We start from the raw sequence: 17,125 nt of genomic DNA on the forward strand, positions 1-17,125 counted from the left end.
AACACAGATGAGTGCATGCGATAGCAACTGAACATTTTGAAAAATTAAATATAGAGCTGATACTCATACTCATTACTCATACTCAAAACGGTTCCCAACAAACTGCATATACATAGAATTAGTGCTGGGCCATATGGCCTAAATTTGATATCACAATATTTTTTAGCATAATGTCGATATTCGATATGACTCGATATTTATCGTATTAAAGTTTATAAATAATATTCCTGTAAAAAAACTGAACCAGACCAAATTGATTCATGTTATAAACCAGAATGTTTATTTAGCAATTATAATCATCACAAAGAAATAAACACCTTTTTTCTCAGGTATTTAAAAATATAATAATCTAAAAATAAAAGAAGCCACTGTAGCAAGCAGGGTAGGGGCATTATTATTTTAACTCTATTTCCTGATCAGTCACGTGGTACCGCCGGTGCGTGAGGCTTCCAACGTCTTCCTGGATTACTCCTCAAACACTTTGTGTGTTTACAGTGTAAAGATTCTCTGTAGCAGAACTCTACTGGACCAAGACTTCACATCTGGATCAAAACATTCTTCCTGAGAAAACAGACATCAGACTGTGGACACCACAACATCTGTAAGTACAATTATGTGTACATTGTTTTCCTCTCTTGTGCTGCTTCCTTGCAGCAGCGGCTCGAAAGGAGCCTTGAAGTTGTACAATCCCAGTTTAATTAAAAACAAATGCCATATGTTTTACATTTGTAGTACTTTACCCTCTCCATGGTCAACTAACTGCTAGCATTTAGCATGACTGCCACACTGTTTTTCCATCTGTACTCCCGGTGCCAGCGTTTTTGACCATCTGTCTTTCAAAGCGGCAGTAGAACTCATTCAGGTTTCAAGTTTCTTTAATAGTTGTCATACAGAAGTACAGAATACTTTTATACAAAATGCTTCTTTCTGTTACGCTCCAGAGATTGTGCTAGACAAAAGATAAGTATGAAATAAAATAGCATAGCATGTAGAAATAGAAGTAAAAAATAGAAGTCACGTACGTAGACACAGTGTTCAGTATATACATATCTACAATGTTCAATGCAGTATGCTAACTGAGTTACCATACAATATACTATGCAATATACTAATACAATATACTAGACGAGGGTCGTTCATGGAAAGGGGGGTAGACGAGGGTCGTTCATGGAAGGGGGGGATTTGGGCTTGTAGTAGTGATGTTCCTGAGCCCTCTCCAGACAGAAGCAGTGTCATTGGCTGAGAGCTGGTGTTGGAGCTTCTCTGAGTACTGTCGTTTAGCTTCTCTCAGCGACTTGCTAAACCTGTACTTTGATGCCTTGAAACTGTCTGTCTCCACTTCTGAAGGCCTTCTCTTTTTCCAGCATGAGCTGTCTAAAGCCATGTCCAGACGGAGACGAGTTTGGGTGTATCCGCCAAAGTATTTGATCGTATGCACGTTTCGTGCAGACGGAACCACGTTCTGGGAGCCTGAATACGCTATTTTCTGAAAACTGGTCCCAGAGTGAACAAATCTGAAGACGCCAGCCTTGCGTTTCCGTCTTTACAAGCCAGTACGCATCTTTCCTGAACCGATGACGCAATAGCCCACCTCTTCCTTAATCCGCATGTGCAAACCCAGCCAACAAAAAAGAAACATGATACGACATAGCTGCAGTTAGTCGCTTGTTCACCAACAATCTCAACATTTGTATTAGCGTTAGCTCAAAAACACAGAACCGGACGACACAAGTTGTTCCGCTAGCGATAACAACAATAATACTTCCGGTCCAGGGGTTTTAAAATAAAAGAGCGAAGTCTAAAACAGGAAAAACGTTTATTTTGTACATTTGTGGTAGCATTACCTTTTTGAAATGAAAACGAAAAAGATCGGTTTCTGTGTGGATGTGGCCTAAGCTTTGTCGTAAACCAGGGTTTGTCATTGTTATAACTCACCCGGGTCTGAGTTGGTACACAGCTGTCCTCACAGAAGCTGGTGTAGGACGTTACAGCCTCTTGTGTACTAGCGGTGTACTAGTCGGTTTTGGGGTCATGGTTCGGTACGAGTTCGGTACAACAGAAATAAATATTTATAATGATTATATATTTATAATGATTATTATTATTAAATATAATTATCTTTTATTAAGTTATACTTAGTTCCACCTAGGCTTGGCACGGTAGTCAATGATACCAGTGTCATTCTGTGTTCAGGCATCACTGACTAAATTAATTGCCTACTGCCCCCACCCCCACCGGTCTATGCTTTCAGTTTCACTTCTAGAGTAGATTTAACTTCACGTGAGGCAGAGAAAGAAGACTAGAGAAGAAATGACATGTTACACAACAATGGCAGAGGATTTATTAATATTTTGGATTTAAACACAGCAGCAGCTCGACAGGAATGTAAACACCGACCAGAATGAATGAGGCAAACTCGCGGGGGGAGTAGAAGGGTTTTACAATTCATGAAAAAAGTTTCCAGGTCAGGAGAACAGTGTTGTAGGATCACTGTCATATAGTTACACCAGCCACGATTAATATAAAAACAGGACCCCGGCCTGATTCTGACTATATCCTGTACCTACACTCCTTTACCATCACTCAAACTGGATAATTCCAGGTAGGCTATGTTTTAACAAGTGATGGTATAAAAAGCTGAAAAGACTCATATGTTGCAGCTTTTATTTTTGAAAGATTCATATTGTAAGTCATATTGTTTTTGTCGCTAGCTTGACACAGGTCTTTGTTGAGAAGCTTGCGTTACAATCTCTTGGAAGATTCAAGCACTTTGATTCCAGCTTCCAATAAAAATTGATAAAGTAAGTGACGATGAACATTTCACAATACGTAAATGAACACTTGTTTCTGTGATCAGTACATAGCACTATCCTACATGTTTGTGATCAATACATAGAACTATCCTACATGTTTGTGATCAATACATAGAACTATCCTACATGTCTGTGATCAAAACATAGAACTATCCTACATGTCTGTGATAAATACATAGAACGATCCTACCAGTCTGTGATCAGTACATACTTTATGTTGCATGGTTTGGAGAGCTAGGAGGCTACCTTACACTCTAGCCTAAAAGCTAACATTTCCCTTTTCCCGTTTCAAACCTTTATTTCAACTTGTTAGGAAGTGGACGTTTCCCTCGTTTAGATTTGATTAGCTATCATTATACAGCACAAGTACAGTACAACAAAAAGAAGTTAGGTAGATTTAGGCTATTGTCGCTACATTATGAACCATGACATGAAGGTATATTTTTCTCTTAACCTTCTGTAAATTAACTTGTCAAATAATCCACTGCGTCCACCATGATTAATTTGTTTTGGACATCTTTGTGTCAACGTCTAGAGAAACCCCTAATGGATTGTCCAGACGTCCACACGCTTCCCTGCTGGACATAGACGAACTTGCCAGAGGTAATAATTTTACCACTTCATTTACATTCTTTAAAGTAATATTGTTCTTAATTTCTATAATTCCTAAATACCTCATGGATGTCAATCAATCTACATTTTATCACGCACTCAGGGTCCATATAAAAGACAATACATAGAATAAATTCAGGGCTCCAGAGTGCCGACTGTTTTGGTCGCACTGTGCCCCCAAAAATCAGTGGAGTGCGACTGAATGTTTTCCCTTGTCGCACTGGTGCAGCTCCCAGCAGGTCTGTCTGTCTGTGTGTATGTGTGTGTGTAGCGTATTTCCCCCCGTGGCCATGTGCGTTCTTAATTTTTTTTTAATAAATCTCTGCCTTTGAATGACTCTAACACGTGCATTCTGCAAAGACCAGCCCCGATCTGCCTCTGATTGGCTCTGATCATCACCCTGAAATTCTAAACAAAATAGCCATGTGAGCATCAACTTTCCTAATTGAAACAATAAATAAGCACAGCGTCTCATACTGGTTTCATAATACAACGTTTCCGAATGGACGTTTGGATTAAACAAAGTGTATGCAGTGATGCTTTCCCAGCGGAACACAAGCTGCTTAATGTTACACAGGTATGTTATGTACGTTAATTAAGCTATGTAACGTTAGAGTGCAGCTAACGTTAAGTTACCTGAAGCCGTCGGCCAACAAAGTTGTTTCAACAAATGTATTCACAAAATTACCAACCAGACGCATTACCAACAAGTACACAACAACATGTATAGATTATGGCTAGTTTGAATATAATGATCTGGAATACTGGGGGAATAAATAATCAACATAAACGCAAAAGCGTGCTCACACTGATGAAAAACAAACAGGTTGATGTGGCTCTTCTAAGCGAAACGCACCTTTTAGTGGAAGACAAAGCAACACTAGTGGACAACATATATCATAACATTAGTCACTCTTCCTTTGGAACGAGATCCCGTGGAGTTGCTATAGTCGTGAAACGGAAGTTGAATATTGAATTGCAGGAAGTATGGTCTGACACAGATGGTCGGATAACCATAGCTAAAATTGTATACAGGAACAGGAATATAGCGTTGGTAGCGGCATATGCCCCAAATCTGTACGAGGCTAACTTCTACGCTACACTTACTAGAACAATGTTAAACTTTCCTGAATACTCATTTATAATTGGCGCGGATTTTAATGCCATTGGGATCCCGGGATGGATAAATCTTATCCCACCTTTTCCAATGACCAGAAAAATTCATCTAAAGGATTGGTCTAAGAATACAGGTGTAAATGACCTATGGCGATCACTCAACCCGACGACCCGGAAGTACTCTTGTCGATCTGCAAGACATAACACATTTTCCAGAATAGATTATGTGTTTGCATCCCCTAGACTATTTGATAACTATGACGTGGAAATGGTACCCAATGCACTATCAGATCACTGTTATTTACTCCTAAAAGGATCATTTGGTATACTGTCATCCCGAGCCCCAAGATGGCGATTTAACTCGATATTGCTGAAAAACAAGGAATTCATTACACAATTCAAAGAAGCTCTTGTTGTATTCCTACTGGAGAATGCAAAATCGGTACAGGACCCCAGAATATTATGGATGTCGGTAAAGGGATTTATCAAGGATTTTACCAGGAACTTTTCTTCAAATACGCAAGAATCGTTGTTCAAAACTGGCAGAGCTGGAAACTCTTTACTCTACGTTATTTTCCTCTTTACAATACAACTACTCGGTCCGATTGGAATCTCAAATTAATGTGTTAAAAAAAGAGATTAATGCCATTTTTAAACAACAATCTGAAGTTCAAATACCTAGCACAAGACAACAGCATTACTTTCATGGTTCTAAACCAAGTCACCTACTAGCTATGCAGTTAAGAGCCAACGCAAAATGTGCAGATATAACTACTATTAAGGCAAAGCAAGGACTTGTTACAGACCCTAAAAAAATCAACGAGACATTCAAAGAGTTCTACTCCAACTTGTACAAATCAGAAATGGCCTTCGATCAAAACAAAATGGACATATATCTTAATCAAATTAACCTTCCTAAACTATCAAGAGGATGACGCAAAACGGTTAGAAACACCCATCACACTAGATGAACTTAGGGAGGCCATATCTGAAATGCAAAGTGGTAGGGCTCCTGGAAGGGACGGTATCCCACCAGAAATGTACCTCTCATGCTGGGATGTAATTGGACCCCTATTACTTAATATGATTCTATATTCAATCAAGGAGGGGAACTTCCATAAGATCGACAATATTGCACTCATAGCAGTCCTCCTTAAAAAATACAAAGACCCCACCGGTTGCGGTAGTTATAGACCCTTAAGCCTCCTCGGAACCGATATCAAGCTGTATTCCAAGGTATTAGCCATCAGACTTCAAAAGCATATGACGTCTTTAGTTCATCCTGATCAGACTGGCTTCATAAGAGGCCGCTTGATCACGGATAATATAAGACGGTTACTACATGTGCTAGATGCCAGCAAGGATGACACCACACCTATAGCGATGCTGTCCCTGGATGCGATGAAAGCCTTTGATAGGTTGGAATTGTCTTATTTATGGGCAGTATTAGAAAGGATGGGGTTAGAAAAAGGATTCATTGATATGATTAAAGTATTATACAAAGACCCATCGGCCATGATTACAACAGGTATAATCACCTCCGAAATCTTTCCGGTATCGCGCTCCTCCAGACAGGATTGCCCTCTTAGTCCCGGACTATTCGCTTTATCATTAGAGCCTTTAGCACAATATATAAGACAATCCCAATCTATAGAACCGATCGCAATTAAGGGCACACAACATCATATTAGTTTATATGCGGATGACGTAATATTGTTCATGCAAAACCCTAACACCTCAATGCCTCATCTTCTCAAGTTGATTGATGACTTTGGCAATCTATCGGGATTTAGGATAAATTGGCCAAAGTCTGCTTTCCTTCCACTTAATGCCCCTGCAAAGAATATACTCCTTCCAGAAAAAATACCAATGGTTAAACACTTCAGATGTTTAGGAGTTGAAGTATTCCCTACTATAAGCCAAACGGTGAAGTATAATTACATAAAATTCCAAGATAAGATCAAATACGACTTTGACAGGTGGTCCAAACTTAAAAATTCAGTACAGGCACGGGTATCAATAGTTAAGATGGATGTTTTACCTAGAATCAACTTCATTAGCTCAATGTTACCGTTATCCCCTCCTGATGGTTACTGGAAAAAATTACACTCCACCACATACAAATTTATTTGGAATAACAAACCTCCACGTATAAAAAGATCCACCGCACAGAGAAATAAAGCCGACGGAGGTATGGCATTTCCAGATTTTTACCACTATTTTAAAGCGTACTCTTTAACTCTTTCCGTGCCACTCACGAGATATCTCGTGTTTTTTTATAGGTGGTTGAAAGCCACTCACGAGATTTCCCGGATTTTTTTTTTTTTTTTTTTTTTAGCGATCTGAAATCATATTGCATCACCCGAGCCTACCCGAGTATAGCCGAGCGGCGCCGGCGATCATTGTGGAAAAAAGCGCCCCCTGTCGTCTCCCAGATGACATAAGTGATTTTGGAATGGACTCAATGAAAATGAATGGGGAAAAAAATCCGGTACTCCACATTTTCCAGTCCACTGATCCAGCCGGGGTTACCACAGTTCATTCTGGAACCTCAGATCCCTGCTGATCATGGAGTTCTACTGTATCGCGTTGGATCCATACACGTATCGATTTTTTCGAATGGTGATCAGGAATTGGAATATACCAGTTGGATACCATCTGATGTCAGGTAAGGACTCTATGTTATCAGTGTTAGGATAATCAGAGTAAGTTTGATGAAGTTATAAGCTGTTTTGTGAAATGTCTTCTTTCGGTTTCACTGTAAAAGTCCATGAGGAAATCAACGGGGCGATTATCCATGCGCGGCTCGAATGTGCTTGCGTGCACGTATAATATTGATCATCTAGCGTTTATTTGAAAACGATTCATAAAAAGGCCGACGAATATCAACGTTGTGGAATATTCCAGTAAAAGGCGATTTTCATAGAATGCTCCAGAATGGGCCGTTTTTTATCTGAAAACGGGTGCTTTTCTAAATGCTCTGAAACGGAAATGCCGCAATAAAAAAACAATCTGCCTTGACAGCACTGACTGGAAAATAGTCTTTGATAATGCGATGGGCAGATTAGACACATAGCCATAATTTAAAACATAGATTAGGCGATATTAACGTTAACATTGGCGCCGATGGTGGCATTCAGCCGCTAAAAAGGAAAACCCGGCGTGGCGCTCAAAGTGTTAAGACCACTGACAACCTGGTTTGATTCCCAAGCATCTGTATCCTGGAGAAACTTAGAAGTAAATATAGTAGCACCACATAGACTGCAGGACATAATATACACCATATTATCAATTAAGCAATGCGAATTGAAATTTGGCCCCCTTATTACTCATGTTGTTGTGAAGGATCAGATTAAACCGAATATATATATTTATTTATATATATATATTTAATTGTATTTGTATATCGTTTGATATCCCCTGTATATTCTTTGTACAATATGCACTGAATATCCCTTTAGTCTACTAAACAGCCCATAATAGTTTCATTCTACCATTGGACGAGAACCTGGCGCCAGGTTGCCATACCCCTAGGTCCAAGTTCAATCGTGCCGCCCAACATGTCGTGGCAAGCCCCGGTTCCGCGCAGGAATATGTCGGGCGAAATACGAATGGTACTATTTGTTCATAGCGCATATATATATGGCGCAAGTAAAGTAGAACTTCCTTTTAGTCCAGTTCTTTACCCTCCAACAGAGTGACAGACGCGAAGCCTCCCCACGACGCACGTGTGGTGTAGTAAGGCCTACTTGGCCTCAGAATAGGCATTGAGATATCGTGTAGATTAATAGTTGAATAGTCATAGTTTGGCACTATACCGTCGAGTTGGACGTATTCTATTAAGCTAATAATAGTCTATTTATGTATGGTGCATCGTTCGGTTAGAGTTCTAAAGTTATCAGTACCCCCATCGTTCCTGACGTTATCTGGACGCTTAACCAGGCTGGGCAGACCCCTAGTGGTGCTTGCATCCGAGGAGCTCCGGGCCAGGGCGACTGGACCTGTATATTGGATTACTCTACCCGGACGACGGCGAGCCTTCCACGGCTTGGATTATGCTTTGGGTGCTTTGATTATTCCATGGATAAAGGCCAACACTGCGGAGTGTTGGAACTACCCCCCGGAGAGGACTCCAGGTGAGACGGCGCTCTACACCAGTGAGGTCGCCTCACGTCTCTCCGTTGTGGACCGGCAGCTACCGTCCACCAGAGGGTCCAGCTGTATTCGTCTGCGGACCGAGGTTCTGTGGGCACCGTGTTCAAGACTTTGAATTCTCCCAAGAAACCGTCGGCCAGATGGGATACCGCCAGCGGCTTCTCTAACCCCCCCCTCCTACTGTCTTACAACCAGCGGGACCCCCCCCCCCTTAGTGTATCCAGCTATAATCATTTAAGTACCATCGCTATAGTTTCCTAAATATCCAGGTTGTATACTTACTCCCTGCGTAACCAGAGATTGGACATTCAATGTTGATTTACCTACGAATACTCATTTGCCATACAAGTGCATATTTCAAATCATAAGTGTAAACAAGTGAACGTTGTATATACCTTTTGCTATATTAAACCTTCGATTTGTACATTTGTGTGGATTCGTTTCATCAGGTGGGAAAGTGTTCATCATACTTAGATCATGTACTGGATGGCCAGAAGTTAAAGTACAAGAGGTAGTGGTATTAAATACCATATCTAACAATACAGTCAGGGAATTGTACCCCTCAGTTACACATGTGATCCGAATATGGCGTGAAACACATAAAATATTCTAACCAACATAAATGGCATAGTCATACTCCCCTATTCAATAACAATGCACTCCTGATTGGAAAACGACTTATAAGATACCCTAAATGGGAAAAGCAGGGCACACACACATTAGGAGATGTTTTCAACAAACAGGGTTTTTGTAGCTATAAAGACATACATACATTTTTTTATCTCACCAGTTCCACATATTATTTTTACGCACAGTTATTGGTTTGTTTGAAGGCTCATGGAGTCCCATTAAGGATACCAATTGAGCACCACAGATATCACATTCTTCTATGAAAGAGAGACATCGAGAGGTTTCGTATCTGATTTTTATCATCACTTACTAACGTCCTCGTATGGAATCCTCCCCCTAGACTCAGTCTGGAGGAGGGATATACCAGACTTGGAAATAAATTTTGATTGGCAAGAAGTCTGGGCAAACGTTCGAATTGCGTCACGTAACCCGGACCATCAACAAATTAATCTTAATTATATTCATAGGACATACCTGACTCCTATACGATTGAACAGAATGGGACTTAAACAAGACTCCAGATGTTCCTTATGTAAAAATGGGGATGAGGGTACATTTATGCACATGTATTGGGATTGCCCACCAGTTAAGATATTCTGGAAAGAAGTGGCCCAGCAATTATCAAAATTGTTATTTCTGAACATACCTGTACACCCCTCTGTATTGCTGTTGAATGATGTTTTTCAGTATGCAGCCCCTATACAGCTAAAGAGATTTGTTTTATCTGGTCTCACAGCGGCTACAAATCTGATAGCATCACGATGGTTTCAACCGGAAAAAATTTGTCGGAAGGTATGGGTTCTTACATATCTCGATGTGATCTATCTAGAAATATCTACAGCAAGAATTTTGGGTGTCAGTGAAGCCAAAATTGCAATCTGGTTAGAAGTGGTGGAGAGAATAAAAGCTAGCATATGAATTGTAGTGCCTGGTTAGGAACGAATGATAATGGATTTTTGTATTTGTATTTATTGGTTTAGAATACAGAGACAGTGCATATTAAGGAACAAGCTAACGTTAGCTCCACTCCTAGCAGCCCCCTCCCTCCACACTGTGGTTACGTCATTGCTACTTTAGAGTTGCTCTACCGGTCACAAGGTATAGTCAAAATCCATACCGTAGCGCAAATTCATACCGTATACCGTCCACCCCTACATCATCTGCCTCACGGAGACCTGGCTGAAAGAAGAGGTTCCAGACCACGCCATCGCCCCGGCTGGCTACTCCATTCAGCGGAGGGAAAGAACAAAGTATCTCTTGGGGAAATACAAGGGTGGGGGTATTTGTCTTCTGGTCAACAACAGCTGGTGTGGACCGGAGAATATGCATCCCCACGACTCGTCATGCTCGCCAGACTTGGAATACACATCCACCCTGTGTCGACCATTCTGGCTACCGAGGGAGCTAACAGCGGTGATTCTGTATGCGGTGTATATTCCTCCGTCTGCCAACGCGGTATCGGCACTTCAAGATCTGCACGAGACCATCAGCAACACCGAGATGAAGCACCCGGACGCGGCCCTCATCGTAGCAGGCGATTTCAATCACGCCTCCCTGAAGAAAGTCCTGCCGAAATTTTATCAACACAGTGATAAACAAACCTGCGGGTCCGCCATCTTGGATCATGCCTACAGCTGTTTGCTGCTGCCCACCTACAAGCAGAAGCTGAAGCAGGCCCCGCCCACCGAGAAGGAAGTACTTCGGTGGGACGACGAATCAGAGGCCACGCTTTCAGCCTGCTTTGCATGCACAGACTGGAGTGTGTTTGAGAAGCCAGAGAACACAGAAGCAGTCTGTGGATTCATCCAAAAATGCACGGAGGACATTTTACCTAAAAAGACAATCCGGGTTTATCCCAACCAAAAGCCCTGGATAAACACTGCAGTTCGAGTGGCCCTCAAGGAAAGAGACGAAACCTTCGAATCTCAAGTCATGGACAAAATAAAAAAGAACAAATACAATCTCAGGAGAGAAATAAAAACTGCAAAAAAGGAATACAAGGAGAAGATAGAAGAGCAGCTGAACAGCAACGACACAAGGAGTGTCTGGAGAGGCCTACAGAACATCACAGACTTAAAGGGTTAGGGTTAGTGTCTGGAGAGGCCTACAGAACATCACAGACTTAAAGGGGAGGAACAACCACACAGCCACCATCGCACAAAATGTCTTGTTAAAGTTATATTCTATAGGATTATTTTAAGTCTATTTGTTGTATTGTATTTGTATGTATATAATGTATTTTATGTATATAATGTATATTATTTATTTAATGTATGTGCACACTACTACGGTTGAGGATCCAAGGAAAACAAGAATCTCACGTTTTCGGAATGTATATACATTCTAAAATCTATTGTGCTTAACGTAGCTCATATTTCATTTCATTTTACTCCACCACTTTATTGTATTATCTGTCTGTTAACTCATTCAGCGCCTAGGGGTCGCTGTTTACCTTCTGCGTAGAACACCATCGCTGTAAGTCAATGGGGAGACTGCCAAACTTGCGAGTGCTAAAACTATATGAAATATTATAGCTATGGATCTAATGAACACGTCGATTGTCAGTGAGTTGCTTTCAGTCAACATGCACAAAACAGATAATTTTTTCATACATTTCCGTTTTATACCGTGATGAATATGAGTATTTCCAGAGCGTTCTGTCTAATCTCAAGAAACTCGAGCAAACGGCGCTTCAATGTATTTCCTTAGAAATCGTGCCATTTGTCGCTTGATTTATGAATCGTATGAATGAAAAATAGTTTAAAATGATTCAGTTTAAAAATAGTCAAAAAATTATAAAATAGAACGGGCATAAAAAATACAGGCATGAGCGAGCATAGCAAGATATGGCAAATCAGTGTTTCACATTAGGATCTAGCATCCTAATAGGCTCTCTATTCAGTAATACTCCTGTAATTCATGAACAAATAATCAGTGTTTCACATTTGGATCTAGCAAATAATAAGAATAGTTTAAAATGATTCAGTTTAAAAATAGTCATCAGTAAGAAGTAAAAAGTGCAATAACTAAGTGTAAAAGAGTAGGCAGGGTAAGAATAAATACAAGTTGTGTCAGGATATCCCTGATGTTTCCTCTTGCCACTAGGTGGTAGCAGATATCTATCAGTGAAATGCCTGAGCAAAGAGGTTTTAAGCTGTCTTTTAAAGATGTCTAGCGAGTTGGCTTCCCTGATGTTTTGGGGTAGTTTGTTCCATAGTTTTGGGGCATAGTTGATAAAGGCTGCATTACCGATCCTCTTTTGACTGCTTCTGGGAGCCTCTAGTAGTCCAGCAGCTGATGATCGCAGTGTTCTTGCTGGTGTGTAATTTATTAGAGTGTTGGCGATGTAGCTAGGTCCCTGTCCATTTAGAGCTTTGTATGTAAGGAGAATGACCTTAAAGTCAATTCTAAATGTTACAGGAAGCCAGTGTAAAGCGGCTAGGACTGGACTAATGTGCTCTCTCCTTTTGGTTCTAGTTAGCAGTCGGGCTGCAGAGTTTTGGATTAGCTGAAGCCTCTCTGTGGTTTTCTTAGGGAGACCTGTGAAAAGTCCATTACAGTAGTCTAACCGGCTAGATATGAATGCATGAATTAGCTTCTCAGCATCGTTCTGATTAATAAATGGTCGTACTTTTGCTATATTTCTGAGATGGAAGAACGATGTTTTCGTCACTTTGCTAATATGAGAATTGAAGTTCAGTTCTGAATCTATGATAACCCCAAGACTAGTGACCTCAGATTTGATCCAAGGGGTTAGTCCCCCCAGGTTCTTTATTAATGTTTCTTTTTTAGTTTTGGAGCCGATAATTAGAATTTCAGTTTTGTTCTCGTTTAGTTTCAGGAAGTTCTTACTCATCCATTTATTTATTGCCAGTAAGCAGTCTGTAATGGAGCTAATCGCTGTATCATTTGGTTCAGCAGATATGTACAGTTGTGTATCATCCGCATAGCTATGGAAATCTACATTATGTTCTCTGATGATATCACCCAGCGGTAACATGTAAAGGGAGAAGAGTAAAGGACCTAAGCAACTCCCTTGTGCAACTCCATAGTTGTTGTCGTATATATCAGACATGTGATCTCCTAGTTTAACATAGAATTTCCTCCCTCTGATGTATGTTTTAAACCAGCCCAGCACATGGTCTGAGAAACCGACATGGTTTTCAAGACGATCGATTAGAATAAAAGTAGTGGTTTAACACTTTCCCGGCCACTTGGATGCGTCTAATATCACTCTAGACGGCCAGCATATCAAAACAGACTTGCATAGTCTGTGGGGCTGTTTGTAGAGCTAAATCTATACTTTATAGTATTGCTATCTGTCCGAAATAAGTCCCTGCTGTTTTTTCGCACAACGGGTCAAATGCATCTAACACAATTATTTTATGCTCACGTCACGTTAAAGACCGAAATTAACGTTACGTTAGCATAAGCTAACCCTGATCAGAGCCATAGAGAGAACAGCAGAGGTCCATTAGTGGGCACTGGGGAATGGGGGGAGGGGCATTCTCCCTTCTGTGTGTGTTTGGAAAGACCAGATGAAGTCAGAGGAGTATATTGATAGTAAATTTACTGAGGATGGATAGATAATGTTGATATTTAACATTATCACTTTATCGCATTAATTTAGATTAATTAACTACAGAAAGAATTAAAAGTAATAAATGTATTATGCATTTAATCGCATGATGATTTTTCTTTATTGTGTAAGAATATTACCTTTCAAAGGAGACCAGACTCATGCACGTGCTATAAGTATAAAGTATAATACATCGCAAATAACTTTTTTTCTTAGTCTGGTTTGTTCATAAAAAAAATTAAATAAGAGAAATTGAGATGAATCAAGATTTATTTTTTTCCAATGGTCAACTGTTCTGGAATGTACTTGAAAGTACTGCGTTTTACTTTTACCTCGAAAGTGCTTGAGTTTACAAAAGGTCCTTTGCGCTATATATTATTCCTAAAATTGCTGTGATCTGTTGGTCTGTGTAGTAGCTAATACAGGATTTTGCTGCTTAAACGTATGTATAATGTTGATTCACTCGTATACCAAAATTCATTTGAATTGAAAAATGTTGCTTCTCGCATCAAATATTGATATGCGATTAAAATGTGATTAATTTCGATTAGTTAACTATAAAGTCTCGAATTAATTCGATTACAATTTTTAATCGAGTCCCACCCCTAATTTAAACATACAAAATACAATACATAATAAATGTATCCATGATCATCATGCAACATAAAACAATTGTAGGAGCGGTTTGGGAGAGGAAGAGGTTTTATGTTGCATGTTGTTAGTTCCAAACATTTTTACTTAATGTTTAAAGCTCAATATATCAAAACATGGCACTTTACAGTGAACAGGAGGTCTATTTGTATTGAAAACAATAGATTGTTTTTCATTTAAATGTCTGGAAGAGCTCAAAAATGTAAATGTCAAATGATATTTCCATTGCCTTTTTTGAGTTAATCTAAATGTTACCTATTGTGTTAAATGGGCTTATGATATTGTCTCATATCGATCGCAGACACCTGAATCGAATCGTATCGTATCGTGGCAGACTTTCTGATATCGGGAAATATCGTATCGTTGTCCAAAGAATCGATATCGTATCATATTGTGATGAAACTGGTGATTCCCACCCCTAGTTATTGGTATAAGCTGTAGTCAAGAGAGACCTGGGACACAGTTTTTAGCCTCGCGTAGCTTGGCTTTTAGTGGGCCATAAACGGTACGGAGCTTAGCTATCGCTGGAAACGGAAATGAGAAATGCTGAAATAATAACGTGAATTATTCTAAAAGTTATAATTATTTTGTCTCATCTTGTTTTAGTCAACATAAATTAAGAGAGAATTCGTCATGGTTTTTGTGTCCTCAGTTGTAGTCAACAATATTGCATTAATTATTTAGTCACATTAGTGTTGCATGATATACATTAACGTGACGTCTCGACGTCGGGGGGGGGGGGGGGGGGAAAGCTTTGCTGACGACCATATTTAGTCATAATTTTTGTTGACAAAATCCAATCAATTAAGATCTATAAGTTATTTTAAGGACCTTGGCCGCTGAGGTTCACATAGAAGTTAGGGTCATCTTGGTGTTTGGACCATATACATTATCTTAACTGGCACCGGCCCGGCCCGGGACGTTTTAAGGATTCTGGACCCATCAGTAAAACGGAGTAGGTGGATCACTATGGCTCAGGGGAGGCTGCCTTCATCTGGTCGGCGTTGGAGTGTACAGTGAGCCCGTTCGATCTCAATGGATTGCCCGGTGTCTAGGTCTAGTATTTTCGGGAGCCATACTTGTAGGACAGCGATAGCGTTTTTACCCTCCACACCTTCCGGGATGACTGTCAGTCTTAGGTTCCGTCTTCTCTCTCTGTTTTCCCAATCGTCAAGCTTTTCTTTCAGACCGCTGACTTCTTCCTCTGTATTTTTATTATGTTCGCTGATGTCTTGGTGTAGGGAGTTGAGGCTAGCACTATAGCTAGCATGCACTTATTCTATTTCCTTAACACGGTGCCCTAGCGCCCGGTTGTCACTGATAAGACTTTCCACCAAGACATTTAGAGAGTTCAACTTGAGTTCCATCATGGTTTGTATTCTGTCTAATACTTTTTCCCGTTCCCCAAGAAACCATGCCGGCGGGGTTTCACTGCTAGCCTCTGTGTTAGCTAACGTATTAGCCAGAGAGTTAGCTCCTTGTGGTTTCAAGCTAATGCTAGCGCCACCGTTGGGCGATGCAGTCATCTTCTTGCATTTATCTTCCTTCACTTAAGATTTTTTGGGTGGCATTTCTTTGTTAGAGATGTGGTTAATAATATTCACGAGAGTTATCATATACTTACGTTAAACGATATGTCAGAGTTTTGTGTAGGAGCCCGTACCACTACGTCCTTCCTCTACGCCGCCATCTTCATTCAGGCAACTGCATGTTGGGTTTTATCTCAGTATTTTATTAATGTTGGCCAGTTTTAAATAACCGCCCTTGGAGCAGATTCACTTTTAAATCACATCAATAAGCATAAAACATTTTTAGAACTTGAGAAATACAAACTGAACGAATGCAAAACACAAACAATCTGAATTTTTAATTGTTGTACTTCTCTCTTCTCCAGGTACAATTGCTGCATTGCTCCCCAACAACAAGCAGAGATATGAATGAGTCAAGGCCTCACTGCTGTGACCAGTGTGGAAAGCACTTCATCAAAAAGGCAGCTTTTCTAAAACACCAGCACATTCATACAGGAGAGAAGCCCTACCACTGTGACCAGTGTGAGAAGAGCTTCAAAACCTCTGGAGAATTAAAGAGTCACCAGCGCATTCATACAAGAGAGAAGCCCTACCACTGTGACCAGTGTGGAACACGCTTCAGTCAATCTGGAGACTTAAAGGAACACCAGCGCATTCATACAGGAGAGAAGCCCTACCACTGTGACCAGTGTGAGAAGAGCTTCAGGCAATCTGGACACTTAAAGACTCACCAGCGCATTCATACAGGAGAGAAGCCCTACTACTGTGACCAGTGTGAGATGAGTTTCAGTCAATCTGGCACCTTAAAGAAACATCAGCTCATTCATACAGGAGAGAAGCCCTACCACTGTGACCAGTGTGGAACACGCTTCAGTCGATTTGGACACTTAACGATTCACCAGCGCATTCATACAGGAGAGAAGCCCTACCACTGTGACCAGTGTGAGAAGAGCTTCAGTAGTTTTGGAAACTTAAAGACTCACCAGCTCATTCATACAGGAGAGAAGCCCTACCACTGTGACCAGTGTGGAACACGCTTC

The 17,125-nt window shown here is 40.5% G+C and overlaps 1 long non-coding RNA gene across 1 annotated transcript; it reads left to right on the plus strand.

Moving 5' to 3' along the window:
- The first annotated feature begins 504 nt into the window (after window positions 1–504).
- LOC311242652 lies at window positions 505–16,581 on the plus strand. The gene is made up of 3 exons (XR_014620626.1): window positions 505–601; window positions 3,349–3,416; window positions 16,451–16,581. It is a non-coding gene; the product is annotated as an uncharacterized lncRNA (long non-coding RNA).
- The last annotated feature ends 544 nt before the right edge of the window (window positions 16,582–17,125 follow it).

Source organism: Notolepis coatsorum (assembly GCF_963971535.1).
Source record: "Notolepis coatsorum genome assembly, chromosome: 16".
Classification (NCBI taxonomy): Eukaryota; Metazoa; Chordata; class Actinopteri; order Aulopiformes; family Paralepididae; genus Notolepis; species Notolepis coatsorum.